The sequence below is a fragment of the Poecile atricapillus genome, chromosome 2 (genome assembly GCF_030490865.1).
Source record: "Poecile atricapillus isolate bPoeAtr1 chromosome 2, bPoeAtr1.hap1, whole genome shotgun sequence".
NCBI classification, from domain to species: Eukaryota; Metazoa; Chordata; class Aves; order Passeriformes; family Paridae; genus Poecile; species Poecile atricapillus.
The window spans coordinates 92,982,047-92,997,438 of record NC_081250.1 but is presented as its reverse complement, the minus strand read 5'-3'; the positions used below and the strand labels follow the sequence as shown (position 1 = coordinate 92,997,438).

Genomic DNA, 15,392 nt, shown 5'->3' with positions numbered 1-15,392 from the left:
GAAGATCAGGATGATTCCCCTCTTCAATGTGGTTGGTTTTTCCCTCTTTGATTTGAGCTTAGCATCTTTAGCAGTCCTAATCCTCTACTGGAAAAGCTCGAGAAGAGTCTGATGAATGTGCAATTCCTGCTTTATCAGTCAATGCACCAGACAGAGGAAGGCAGCAGGCAATTTTCTGAAGTTGGTTGCCATACTGTCATAACTCAGAGCCCAAGGTCAACGGAAAAAGTGTTTGGTGCTCCTCTGTAATTGCATCTCTCAGGATGAAACATTTTGGATGCTTACCAGAGGAAATGCTATTCACAGTCATGAAAGCTCATGGGCTGTGCAACACATCACATTCCTCATAGATGTGTCAATCAAAATTTTCTCAACTCTGAGCCCTCTATAGCTATAAACAAAATCCACTATACTAATACTGTGATACTTCCTCTACCTAAATCCAATGTTTCATAACACCTTTTCTGACAGCATGGCTTTTAATTCAGTTACAGAGATGTGTAGCAAGCCTGTTTTCTATTCACTGGCGTACCTTACTAAAAATACTTATTTATAATAATAATATATATAAATAATATTATACATTAAGACATATATATTATATCTATATATAAAAAATAATATATATTCTAAATGTGTTTTTCTTTGGGCTTAAAAGTCTAGATTTCAGGTTGCATGCACCCCATGTAAATTTCTGTAACAATGTGGAAAGAAAGCATATTAGTGTCTTTTGAGTTAGACATCTGTTTAGAATGTTTTGTAGCCACACTGAGTCTTAAATCAATTTGGTTATAAAAACAAATACTCTTTACAGTATTAAAATAAAAGAATGAGGATGACTTATTGCTTGATTTTAGCAATAAGTCCTTCCTTCCTTGGTTGAGGAAAGATGGACTATGTGGAATGAACTGACTTAAAAATTCACTGACATGATGTAGCTATTGATTGATTTTTTATAAGCAATAATGACTTGTAAGGGCTCTGCTCTGCTTGTTGTTTTAGTACTCTCTTTCAATACTTAAGGAAATCAAGTTTGTTGATTTCAAGACTGTATGATATCTTAGAATAGATGAATAATATAACAAAACATATTTGGTATCTCATGATTTTTTGTTATATATTTTCTTACCATTTTCTTTCTGTCTACTTCCATTGGGAAAATAGAATTTAGATTTCTAAACATTGTTTTAAATTTTCTCCAGTCTGAACATGACTGAATTAAATGTTTCTCCTCACATCTTACTGCAATTCACAGCTTCCTATGGACCTCTAAGTAAGATAGCTCAGGGGAATTGGTAGAAACAGAACTGGAGCACACAGAAGCCAGAGAAGGATGCAAGAAGCATCTTATTATAAGCACTTATTCTTCTTTTGAGCTCTCTGCACTTAAGACACTTTGTTTTTCTTTTTCATCTCCTTTTCTCTGGTGGCTTGTAAAAGTCCTGCTGTTCTCCAGCCACCCACTAACACTTCCTGTGCTAGACACCAGGTCTTACTCCCACTAAAGTCAACTTTCCCCTTGGTGGGCAAGTGAGGACAAGGGTGAGTGAGCTTCAGTTCCAAGATCACTGTCACTTCCAGAGTGGTTCTATCTGAGACCTCAGCTCCACTGCTTCTCCAGGCACCACTGAGCAGCAGTTTTACCAACCTGCAGCCTTCTAAGGAGTGGTAAATATAAGCAAAAGTAGCTCAGAAAATGAAATTTTTGTTGCTCTGTAACACACTTGGCTGAGGTTAATAAAGACAATCCTTAGAAGTATGTAAGTTTAAAGAGGTACCCAACACCAGCTAAGCACAACATGGAAAAAAAAAAATCCAAACAAAACCTTAACAAAATATCTGGTCATTAAGATGCTTTTTTAACTGTGATTTCACTTCTGAATTTATTATGATTGGTTGATTAAATTGGGGGCTAAATCCAGAGTGAGGACAGCTTGCAGTTTAACAAGAACGTTATCCAAACGTCTCATATGCCTTTTTTCCTGCCTTGAAATAGCATAGTTCTGAAACACTATTCAACAAAAATAAGTTAATTTGAAATTGTTTGAAATTGCTAGCTCTGGCAATCTGGAGACCGAGTGCATTTCAATCACTTTGTACATTCAGAGTTTATAAAAGCAGTATGGAAGGAATAAGAAGCAACCAGTGTTGCTTCATGAGGAAATGCTTGTGTATATGAGAATATTAAGAATGTCTGTCTCTTTTTTCAAATACTGTGTGTTAGTTAAAGGATCAAAAAGAAAATTACATTGGCTTCCAGCTCTCTGCTAGTTCCCTGTACATGATCATCTTCCTTCCCAATAGTCTAAAAATAATGGGGAACATTAAAAAATAAGCAAAAGGACACAGATGAGAAACTGGTTAGAGTCAAAAAGCTGCAACACTAGAGATAAAATGGATGTTCTGGGTATGTAGGTGCTTGAAATAATGCTGACCATAAGAAGACAGATGAAGACTGAAGCTGATAATTATTTTCCAGAAATAAAAAGGGGCTATATGAGAAATTGATGGCATGTGGTCTTGAAAATGAAGGTGTGGATGAGTTTAAGTTCAGTCTTCAAATCAGCCTTTTGAATGAACACACATTTTCAAGTAGGAGTTTGGAAGAAAGAAGACTTGTATTTCAAAGATGCCTGGTTTGAAACTGCATTCAGGAAAATTTTAGTAAATGGGTGAAGCAGTTAAAGTCTCTGGTGTTACAGACTACCAGTGAGTCTCATGAATGGTCAGACTGGGGAGTTTCCTTGATAACTCCTCCATGTTCCCTGCAGGAAGGAGCAAAGGAGGAGTAAGGAAAGCAGGGACCCGCTGCATCTATGATGAGTGATGGAAGTTACTGTTCCATTTACAGTTCCATTTTAAAAATAGATGCTGGGCAAGTAAGCAATTAAAATTCAAGAAGGAAAACAGAAGTATCTGGCGGTCGTTCAGTAAGCCTAACTTGTATAAAAATGATCTGCACATAGCTGGTATAAGTATAAACAGTCAGCAGCATGAGATTATGAAAAACAATTTTTGCCTGGCAAGCGTAATTACTTTTAACAAAATGTAAAATCCAGGGGGTGAAGAGAACACAGCACAGATATTCTCTCTGTAGGCTTGGTCATTCAGCTGTACTTGGAATAAGCTCCCATAAAGCATCTGAGCCATCGTCTTTGGACATATCAATGCAGACAGGTGGAAAAGAGACCAAATTCCAAGCTGTACATATGCTAGCTTGGGGCCTCAATCCCAGTCAAATAAGCTAAAGAAGAGATTTGTTAGAGCGACCTGAATACCATGTCATGGCACCATTTCTAATTCAAAGCTGGTTCATGTCTGTTCAATGATTCCTGATGTGTCTTCACACACCAAGACACCTCCTAGCTCCCCAGCTCTCCTCTGTGGCACTGAGTTCACCAGGGGGAGCAATGAACAATAGCAGTCCCATGACTGTCTCACCATTATCCAGCACTTTCTGGGTTCCACCCCCCCCACCCCCCAATTGTCTTCTGGGTAAATCACTCCCTGTCAATGGCCTGGCAGCAGAAGTACCATTGTTCCATCTAGTGGAGAGCTATTCAGTGTTGATAGCCTCTGATTTCTCTTTCCAAACATAGGCCTTGACTCTGCCAGATAGGATTTAGTTGGTACGGTTGTGCTGGCAAATCCTCCTAACATAAGCACAGTCTGTAGTCCCCTAAGATTTATTGTGGCCCAAGTAGTCTAACTTGCATTCAATCCTTTGAAAATAATAAGTGCAGACAATACCAAAGCCACTCAGAAAAGTCCTATATAAAATATATACACTAATTTACAGCGAAGGTTGCAATCGTAAATAGCATTCGGAGGAAAAGTAAATAACGACATTCATAGTTTGGCACAGACATGCTGCCAGTGTGTCACATCCTGATGGATTTGGGATATGTCTGTGTCAAACCATGAATTCCATTTTTGCTTTCTGAATGCCATTTACAATTGCAACTGTCCATGTGGATTATTGCATCTATTTTTATAGCCAAGGCTCTGTCTGGGAAGATAAAACGGAGCAATCAACAACACTGACTGGTTCTATTTTGCTGGAACAATAGTGTTCCTGTGAGCTGGGCTTTTCCATCTTTGTACACAGGACAGGAGGGCTGTGGTCTGGGCTTCCCCTCATCTTGAGCAACATGAGCAACAGGGAGATAGAGGTTGATTATGTGGGTCCACCTGCCAAAATGCAGTTTCCCTGCTAAAACCAAGACATGAGCAGTCAAGCCAAAGACTTAATAGTGATCATGAGGTCAGGTGGTAGGGCACTCCAGAGAGACAACTCTGAAGAGCTGGGAAAGCTGGGGAATGAGTGCAGCCATGGAGACTGACCATCGAGCTGGGATCACCCTCCTCATCTGCTGTCCAGGGTGAGAGAGGAGAAGGCTCAAGTACTCTCTGGTACTCCTGTTCCTCTCCCCTTCTTCCCTACTAAATTAGTGCTCAGGCACTGCATTTATATTCAGTCTGTACAACAAGCAACCTGAGAGTAGAGCTTCATGTGGATAAAACATCTATTAGGTCATTCAGACCAGATGAAAGGAAGAGAGTGTTTTTCAATGAGGGTTGCGAAACCCTGGTACGTGTCATCCAGAGAGATGGTAGGTGCCCCATCCACGGAAATGTTCAAGGTCTGTTTGGATGAGCAACCTGATCCAGTTGAAGGTGTTCCTGCCCCTTGCAGGTGGGTTTGACTAGGTGGTCTTTAAAGACACCTTCCAGCCCAAACTATTCTATGGTTAGCAAAAGCAGAATTCTTTGCTTTCCTATATTACAGAAATGGGAAAGAAAAATCTGTGTTTTCCACTTATATTCCTGCCCCCTATACCTTGACAATTTCCTGGAGGACTGCCTGTGGATAAAGATCACAGAAAGCTGAAGCTCTGTGTCTGGGATGAAGGCAGTGAGTGCATGGCACTGCTGTCTGATGGGTGGTACCTGCCACTGGATCTTCATCTGGAGGGACACCTCGGCAGTCCATGTCTGAGGAGCGACAGACGGTTTGGCCCCACAGCAACAAGTCCCAGAAGTCTGCTGGGAGTTCAAAGTTTGGATCTTCTCTCTAAGGACTGGAACCTCACCAAGAAAAGGACTGTTATTCACTTTGTTACTTTGAGTTTTCGGCATCAGCCTGCTCCGGTTTTGTCTGTCTTCTCCTTAAGCCTCCCATACAAGTGCCACTTCAGGTACTTACCGAACTCCAGCTTCTAAGGCCACTCGCCGAAGGCCTCGCCGCTTGACCGGGATTCCCCCGCCGCTTCCAGTACGAACCAGAAACCCGTCGGCAAAACGTTCTGGGGAAACAAAACAAACACTGCTAGTTAAAGAAATGATCCCAGCTGCTACTCGGCTTCCAGGAGAAGCCGGTAAATGCGGTGCTGTACTGAAGGCACCGGCGCAGCCGAGGGAGCTGTGCTGATGCCGCGGGAACCGCACAAGCGCTGCGACCCCGGGGCCGGGCGGAGCGGCAGCCGGGGGGCAGAGGCACCGGCGCAGGGGACACTGAGGCTGTTCCAGACATCCGCGAGGCGGGGAAGGACCCGCACGGCACTTTTCCCTTTCAGCTTTTCGGGATAGCCGGGCTGCTCGGCGGCGCGGGCAGGTGCACAGCACCGCGGGCAGCGGGCTCCCGGCTCCTCCCGGCTCCCCCGTGGATCCCGCGGCGGGGACGGGCGCCCAGCCGGGTCCCTCCCGGCGGATCGCGGCGGATCCCGGCCCCGCTCCCGCTCCCCGCGGGCCGGAGCCGCCGCAGCAGCGCCCTCTGGCGCCGCCGGGGCGCGGCGGGCGCGGATCGCGTGCGAGCGGGCAGCGCCGGCTCGCCCCGTCCCCCGGCCGCCCGCCCGCCACCTGGATCACGAGGGACGCGGCGCCCGAGCATCCTCCCCACCCCCGGCGCCCTCCGGCCCGCTCCCGCCGCTCGCTCCCGCACCTCCGCCCTGCGCCGCGGCCGGGGGCTGCAGCTCGCCCGGAGAAACTTCGCACCCCCGGCTCGTGGCGGGGACCGTGGGGTAAGTCGCTGCATCTCGAGAGCTCGCGGCGGGCAGGACAGCCTTCAGCCTGGGCTGTGCGGGGGAGCCGGGGGACTGTCGGCTCCGGCCGCTTGGCCGCTCGCTGTGTCCGGGGTGTCGGTGGTCCCTCCTCCCGTGTCGGCGGCGCTGGGACCGCAGCCGCGCAGGACGAGCCGCGCTTCTTCCCGCCGGGCGCCGGTGACGGTCCGCAGCTCCCACGAGAGAGCCCCGGGGGTTGCCGTGCCGGCCGACGCTCGGATGGGGTGATGCCCGAGCGGTGCTTGTCAGTCCCGAGGGCTGAAACCGGGGCGGCGGAGGTCTCCGCCGAGGCACCTTGGCCACATCCTTTCCACTGACGCTTCGAGAGACCTTTCGAGGGGAAAGCAAGTGAACTAAAGTTTCACATTGCCTCTTTCGAGCCCCAGGTGCACTCGCTTGGAGCTGGACAGGGTGGGTTTGCCTTAGGGTCAGCCAGTACTTGACTTGGAAATCATTTTGAGCGTTTTATAACTTCTGCGCAACGGATTCTTGTTGTGTTTCGGTTTGACGTACCAAAGGGCGAAAAAGCAGTGAGGGAAAGGCTCTGGTGCTTTTTCTGACTTGGTATTATTCTGTTTAGTAAACAAGAATTTTGTACATCTTTGGGTGAAGCTGTAGTTTTGCATCTTTTTTAAAGAATAATTTAAATCACATAAAACCAAGTTATATCATGTAAAAAACTTTTTTTTTCCCCCGAAGACAGACAATGTTTGTGTGTCATTTAGCGAGTTTCTGGGAGATGGATTATTTAACCAGAAAAGAAAAAAAAGGAAAAAACCCTCCAGAAAAAAAACAAGAATATGCTTGACGTTTGGTAGTTGGAGGTTTCAAAAAGACAACCAGGACTGGATTTAAATAAAACTGAATGATCTGGTTAGGTTCAGAAGTAGTCTGCTGAGAAGAATGTTGATGCACATATGTTTGTACTAGATAAAAGAAAACAGCTCTCCTTTATGAACACGTAGAGAGTATTATGGTTCAGGGCTAAGACTAAAACACTTTTATTTAAGTGAGAGACTTAATGACTGACAAGATCAATTTCACTGGCAAGACACTTGGTTAATTTGCAACCAAGAGCAAGAATTTATTTCTATCAAAACAAAGTTATACTGCAGATATAAAGATCCAGAAAGAGTTTCCAGTTTAGGTTTTGATGGTGACTTTAGCACAGTTGCTCCTGCATCCCCTGCCAGAGCACAGGCTGAGACAGTCCTCACTTTTCACTGCCACATCCGCCACGTCTCTGCGTCCATGTACATTTGTGACAAACGATTTTTTTTGCCTTAGTTGACCATAAAAGTATGTTTGAGTGTTCTTCAGTGTCAGGGAGAAGATTAGGATTTTAGGGGGTGTGCTGGCCTAGTGTGTAAACACCTCCAGCTCCTAGCTCTGGAGGCATGAGGCTACACAGTCTGTAGGGTAAAGGTGTACGGAGAGGGAATGTTTCAGGAAGAGAGCTGGGGAATGAACACTCATATGTGGAAAAGTCAGGTTATTATTGTGGTTTCAGGATTTTAATTTCAACTGAGCCGCCGGAGTGGGGAGGTATGTTATTACCTCAGCCTCCCATCGATTCAGATTTCTGCTCAGGAATTGTAAGGAGGAAATGCATTTCTAGGCCCTGTTTGCAAAGCGAGTGCTTACAAAAACCAGCCAGCCAGTCTAACACTGATTCATCGGTTTCAGCATATAAACAGATTTAAACTCCAGCGAGGAGGATTTAGTACTCAGAAATTATTTTTCCATTAGATTTTCCTTTCTGTAGGTACATAAAAAAATATATCGTTTCAAAAAAAGATGCTTTCAGTATCAGGAACTGCCCATGTGGAGTTAAACGAGACTAAAGAACTCAATACATCTTTTGCTGTCGTGTGTTTAAGCGGTTTGATCCAATCTCAATCCACACTGAATGTGGGGGCTCTTCTATTGAATTATCAAAGTCCGGTGCCAAATCTTTCCTTAATATTCCTGGTAATTACTGCTGACTCATGCTGACATGTGAGTTCAATTAGCCCCAACTGGAATGTAAAGGATGTGGGAGTGTCTCTTTGTGCCCAGAGACAGCTAGGACAAAGCAGATTTTGGAGGAAAATTCAAGGAATTGCCAAGTTTGGGTAGGAAGTGTCAGCCAGGGCTTTTTTTTGCAGAAATGTTTGAATAACCATTAAAGTTGAAGCCCAGGAAGGAGATGTTGGATAACATGGAATTGTCTTCACTACAAAATAACTGTAGTCCTAACTTAGACATTGCTTCTAATTTGAGTCATGTCCATACACACAAACTTGTTGCTGAAGAGTGTTGATGTTTTCAATTTGAGTTGGCTTACCCATGAGGAATAAGATATAGCTCAAATAACCACAATTCATCAGCTGCTAGCCCAATCTGCCTGAGTGGCAAAAGTGGGATTATGCTCAACCCTTCCTGCTCCCACTTGAAGGGGATTACCTTTACCTGGAGAGCAGGAAGCTCCAGCCTGCTTCCCTGGTACGGGCAGAGCGCGGCATGGTTTGGCTGTGAGGCAGGCAGTGGGATATTTGCCAGTGTGAATGTTCAGACACAATTGCTGCCTAACTGCCATATTTGTGACAGGTCACTGTTGGTGGACACTGTCACCACATGGCCATGGCAAAGCGGGACAGGAAGATTCTGCAGCGGTCCAGCACTTTCTGGTGCTCCGAACAGGGCACTGCTGCAACAAGGTGTGAGAATCAGACAAATATCTTTGCCCCAGAAATTAATTTCCTGTCAGCAACCAGCTGGTGCAAAAGGTCACTTATATATATACACACACATATATAAAGCCATACTCGGTTAGCAGAAGCAGGAGCTGCTGCTTTTGAGAGAAGCAGTTTCACTGCTGGCCCTCTGTGCAAATTGCCACTAGGAAACTGCAGGTCACAATGTCCACAAATATTTTGAGGTCAAAGCAAAGAAGGTGGACATGATGGCAAATATGCAGCCTAGTCTGTACCAATTAGGCCTTTTTTTTTTTTTATTTATTTTTTTTTTCCAGAGGAAAATGACCCTTCTGGGTCTGCAGGAAGAATGAAAATTTCAAGGTGCTTTGCAAGGAACTTGACTGAGAGTCAGGAACCAGATGAACATCTTGAGACGGAAATGCTTTAGGAGTATGTCTCTGTCAGTCCAGAGCTCCCACAGAGCCATTCACAGTCATGTTGGATTTAATTCAACTTACCTTCAGAGTCTTGAACTTTGAGATTTCGGTAGCAAGTCCTGTCTGCGTGGTACTGCTGTCAACATTTCAAATATGTCATAGGTAACTACAGAATTCAAACTGATGGGCTTACAGGGTTGCACAGGTGGGGTGGAAAAAATTATGCTGACATAACATCAACTAAATGCACCCCAAATACTTACAAACCCCAAGGTTCCCTGTGCCAGTGTGTGATACAACCATTTCAGCATAGACCAGGTAGGAGCTGTTCACTCAAGTGCAACCCTCAGGTTCACAGGTCTGCAGCTACAATCACAAGGCACCCAGTATATCTCTTTTACCTTTCTGAAACCTTATTCTGAATCTTATCCTTTCTCTCTGAGAGGTTCCTTCTGGTGTGCAGTGACAGGGCAAGCAAAGGATGGCTGTGTAAAATTGTGCAAGGTGGCAGTGCTTAGCTGTCTATGTCAGTGGAAGGTCTGTAGTATGAGCATTTGTGAACAAAGCATTTAGTCTGTACCCAGGTACTTGTCACATGAAGGCTGGGCCATACTGTCTATACTCTTGAATTAAGGCTGCATCTGCAGGCAACACAAATAATTTGCATGATCCAATCCATATGAAGCTAAGGCTGCAAAATGTGGTGTTTGCAATTGTGTTTGTCCTGTGCCTGCAATGCTGTCTGGTGTTCCAGACATATTGCTCTGTATTCAACAGCAGTATCTCTGCATGCACTTAATTTGTTAGATATTTATTCCTTACTCTTTAACTGTATTGGTATTGATGCTGAATGATGGTCATTTCAGTATATTCAGCTTGCTGAAAGCATGTGCTCACATAAAATCCAGTCTTGTCATTTCTTGGGGCTGTAGAAACCCACCATTTGAGGGTTTCTCCCTCTTCTGTAACAGTTCAGCTGAAACTGAGTGAAGTTAAATGCATGGCAGTCTTGGGATCACTGTCTTTCTTTCCTGGCTGCTCTTTGCTACATTTGGTAGTGTGCAGATCCCTGGGAGTCATGATGCTAAGTAATCTCTTGATCTTTTTTCTTCACTGAAACTTCAAATATTGTTCTTACCTTACACTCAGGGCAGTATTGTTTGGAAGGCAGCTCTTCTTGGCCTTGCTGTCTCTCACAGGAATTTGCTTCTCCAAAATGTGTTTTTCTGATATCTGAGAAATCCTAGTGCACTTGTCAGATTAAGCCTCCCTTTCATTGTCCTAAAATGAGGAATCATCCCACAAACATTGTGCTTTCTTCTTGTTTCAGGTATTTTATAGAGAAACAAAATTTGATGAGGCTGCTTTGTGGGCAAGGAGTATAGGCATTAGAGATTTTGGAAGGGTATACTGAGAGGACAGCCATTCAGGTTGGTACTCCACAGGATCTGTCACACTGTTCCCTATTTCATGAACGTCTCAAGTGAGGGGCGAGGGCATGTGGGCATTCAGCCTGCAGAGGTCACCAAACAGGTTTCAGGCACTATGGAAGATAAAAGTCAGATTCAGAGTGATTTTTGGCAGTCACAACCTCCAGAAAACCAATGAAGGTATGAGTCTATAAGGTTTAGTACAAAGGTTTATATTTAGTCAGTAATAAATCATGTACTCAAATATAGCATAGGGAATGGCTAAGGAGAAAAGGAAGAGGAACTGTTGTGATTTACAAACTAAATGTGAGTCATTAGCATTTCACTGTTGTAAAAAACAGAACAGAAATGTTTTTTCTGATGTACATCAATTTATTTTGAGATGCTCAGCTCAGGTAGGTCCTCAGCTGGAGTATTGCATTCATTTGGGAGCAGAGTACCTGAGAAAAAATTGCAAATAAAATTAATAGTCCAGAGCAGAGTGAAAGGGATTATCAGGTGTGTAAAAATATCGCTTATAAGATTAGAATACAATTACAAGATTAGAATAATTATTCTTTCTAGAGGCAAGAAAAGTCAAGAGAAAGAAGTTAAAAATCATCAGAAATGTAGGATTAACTGCAAACTTTGTTAAATTTAAGCTGTAATGTCAGTTACATTGTAGGTTACAATTACAATGTAGGTTAATGTCAGGGCAGGAAATTATGGTAGAATCATACCGTGTGTTGTAGTAAGGAAAATTTAGTTTAACATACTTAGGGGAAAAAAAATCATGATTTTAGTGATAATTAAGTGCTTGAATAAAATCTCTGGGGTACTCATAGAAACTGTACTTCTTCAGTATGAGCATCATTGGGGAGTGGTTTAACAGCTGGGTTGTTACAGCTATGATGGCCTAAGTGTGTAAAAGACTAGAAAGATGTGGCACTTTTTTATTAAATCAATTGATTTAGCTAGAAAAAGCAGACAAGTCTTTCATGCTCACAAGCCATTTCTCAGATATGCAACCTCTGAATGGTTTTGGTACAGCTGCTTCTGTATGAAGCAGGGGATGATGTTCTGTACAGTCTCTTGAGGGTCTTTTCAGTCCCATTTGCAATGATTAACAAAATCTTTCTGTCTTGGGATAGACGGGTGTTAAGGGACTGGGGGGGGGGAAGACAGGCTATAAAAGCAGATGAAAGAGCTCTCTCCTACCCTGTAATTGGGGAGATTCCCTGTGATTTTCACTCCATGAAAAATGCCTGTTTATTACTTTTCAGGAGTGGATGAGGATCAGTAAATCTGATACTAGCTTCTCTATAAGTGTCAGGTGGTTTTGGATAGTGGCAAATGCTTTATGACAAGTGATATTGTGATAGGATGATGTGATAAAATTGTGATAAAATGTTTGCTTTTTTATCTTAGAGAAAAATAAAATTCTGGGGATTTTGAAGGAAAGAGGTCAAATTCCCCCCCATCTATTGCTCTAATTATATAAAGTGAAATACCTGTAGTCATGACTTGTTTATGAAAATTGATATTTTAAAATATAAAAATACATTATCAAAACTTAACGAGTATATGGAAAACAACACTGCTAGGATCATTAATGAGAGTTAATTTTTATATATTGGCTACTTTGTGGTAGTAACAGATATAAGTAATATTAGAAGAGAGTAGTACTGCAGGTAATTTGAAAATGTATTAAATTTTTTTTTGGTCTCTGGACACATGTCTCTAAAACAGTAAAAGTATTTACAATAAAAAGTTACAGCAGTTGTCAAATAACAAATGAAAAAGGTAGGTATATCCAAAGATCTGAAACCCATAATGTGAATATTTTGCTTACAAAGGAGAAATTTGTATTTCTGGAGAGGGAAACACAGGATCATAGATCACAGAGTGGTTTGGGTTGGAAGGGATTTTAAAGATTTGAATTCTTACCACACTGCCATGGGCAGGGACACCTTCAATTAGGTCAGGTTGCCCAGGGCCCCATTCAACCTGGACCTGAACCTTTCGAGGAATGGGGCATCTACAACTTTTCCAGCTGACCTGTGCCAGTGTCTCCCCACTCTCACTGTACAGAATTTCCTCTTAACCATTCATCTAAGCCTGCCTTCACTTTGAAAACATTACCCCTTGTCTTATCTCTACATGCCCTTGTGAAAAGTCCCTCTCCAGGTTTCCTGTAGCCCTGCTTTAGGTCCTGGAAGGCTCTTGTGAAGTCCCCCTGGAGCCAAGTGCTCCTCCCCAGGGCTGCCCTCAATCCATTCCCTGACCAGCCTGTGCTTGGGGCTGCCTGACCCATGTGCAGGACCTTGCATTTGGCCTTGCTGAGCTTTATGATGTTTGCATGGGCCTCATACATTGGTAAGTAAGGACCTGCACTGTATTTTAGTACTTATCCAAACCAAGGTGATGGAGTAGCGCCTTGTCAGCACAGCAGACAAAACTAGATGGCCTTCCAACCATTGTTACTTCTTTAGTTGTATATATATAAAAAATATGAGCAACATCAGGTTTTTTCATTACTTTTGTTTTCAGATTCAGTATCTGAAAGAACAGGAACTTTTGAGTTTCCATTCTGATTTTCATGTACTTCACTAAACTGAAGACTTGCAAGAATTGAGCAAAAGGTTGACAACGGCATAAGGCTGCCTGGCTCTTGGTGTGTGTTTCCAGTCTGTGACCTGCTTCTTTCAAACTAAGTGTTTTTTACAATGGTGGCACAAACATTTTAAGACACTGAAATGCAATGGTAGTAACAATAACAATGTCAATTTAAGCATCAAGCTAACATAACTGTCAGAGTTCCAGGAGAAAATAGTTCATGTTTCATTTCCGTTTTTCTCTGCATTCCTGTTTTCCATCTCAAGCTTTCAGAAAAACACCTTTTTCTTTCTCCCTGAAAGTTTTGTGGGTGGAGTTTTTTTTGTGTTTTTGTTTGTTTTTTTGTTTGTTTGTTTTTATTTTTGTTTTACCTCTGGATCTTCAGATACCTAAGCTCTGCTGAAACTCTGTTACGGGTCTCTTGTAAGCTCATCCTCAGTTACTCTTTCTCTTCCATTGAATAACTGAGTAGGAACAACAAAGGAGAGCAAAGCCTGGAGAAGAATAGGATTGCATCTCCTCAATAAGCTGATTTTACATCTAGGTGTATTACAGGTTTTCCTGCCTACTTTCCTAGTCCTACATACATTTCATAACTTTTAGAGCAGTCTTTTGTTGGCCTTAGATCCAGGTCTCTTCTCCTTCTTTACTGAAGGAGAACGTTATGGTATGTTATCCTGCTGTCACACAGGCTCCTCAGAGGACAAGCTGTGTCTCTGAGCCAACTTTTGTCTCTTTCCACACTGTCTCTAGTGGTGCAGAAAAAATGCAAATATATGATACCAATGAATTATATATTTTATACATACATATATACATATATATATATCCAAAATATATGAGCTGTCACATATTTTACTCCTGTTCTGCATTGGAGTACAACTTAAATCTTTGAAGAAGCCTTTTGTGGAAAAAAAGAGAAAAATCAGGGCAATGAGAGTACAATTATTGTGTAGGACAGACTTTTTTGAAAAACTTGGAACTGGATTTTGGTCCAGTTGCAGAAAACCATCACCATCTTACTGGCTACTGTGGAGAGTCTCCCTGAATTTGATAAGCAATTCTTTCTTGATGAAATTTCCATTTAAGCTCCATTTTGACTTGACAGGAGAAAACTCCTAGAAATGGTTGCTAGTGATTCTGTTCTACCTCATCTACTCAATCCTCTAACCTATCTGTAGCCTCCCTTTGTATAACTCAGGGTTTCCCATCACTCTGTTTACATTTACTCCAAAGTTGCACCACTGTGTTGGGTTGACCCTGGGTGGATGCCAGGCACCCACCAAAAGCACTCTGTCACTCCCTTCCTCAGCTGGTCAAGGGAGAGAAAGCATAACAAAGGACTCATGAGCTGAGATAAGGGCAGCAAGAGATCACTCATTGATTATTGTCATGGGCAAAGCAGACTCAGCTTGGGGAAATTAATTTAACTTATTACAAATCAAAATCAGAGCAGGATACTGAGAAGTAAAACAAATCTTAAAAACACCTTCCCCTCACCTTTACCTTCTTTCCAGCTGTACCTCCCGCCTCCCAGTGGTGCAGGCAGATAGGGAATGGGGTATGGTCGGTTCATCACATGTTTCTCCCACTGCTCGAAGAGAGGAGTCCTTCCTCTGCTCCAAGGTGGGGTTCTTCCCACAGCAGACAGTTCCTCACGAGCTTCTCCAGCCTGACTCTTTCCCACAGGCTACAAACTGCTCCAAACTGCTCCAGTCTGGGTCCCTTCCCACAGAGTGCAGTCCTTCAGGGACAGGTTGCTCCAGCACAGATCCCCCACAAACGATGGGGGACACTCACTGGACACACTCTCTCCATGGGTCTGCAGGTCCCTGCCAGGAGCCAGCTCCAACACAGACTTCCTACAGAGTCATAGCCTCCTGTCAGGCATCCACAGATGCTCTGGTGTGTGTCTTCTCCACGGGCTGAAGGTGGAGCTCTGCCTCCCTGTGGATCTCCTTAGGCTGCAGGGGCACAACTGCCTCACCACAGACTGTACCACATTCTGCAGGAGAATCTCATCTCTGGCACCTGAAACACCTCCTCCCCCTTCTTCACTGACCTTGGTGTCTGCAGAGTAGCTCCTCTCACATATTCTTACCCTCCAAGTGCAATTTGTTCTGCACAATACCTTTTTTTTTCCTTCTTAAATATGTTATCACAGGGACACTACCATCTCTGATTGGCTTTGCC

General features: G+C 43.4%; 1 protein-coding gene across 1 annotated transcript in view; it reads left to right on the top strand.

Moving 5' to 3' along the window:
* The first annotated feature begins 5,887 nt into the window (after positions 1-5,887).
* Positions 5,888-15,392, top strand: part of AHRR (aryl hydrocarbon receptor repressor) — an 84,158-nt gene continuing 74,653 nt past the window's right edge. Inside the window, exon 1 of the mRNA XM_058832593.1 lies at positions 5,888-6,020. The gene's annotated coding sequence lies outside the window, so the exon portion shown is untranslated. The remainder of the gene's footprint in view (positions 6,021-15,392) is intronic.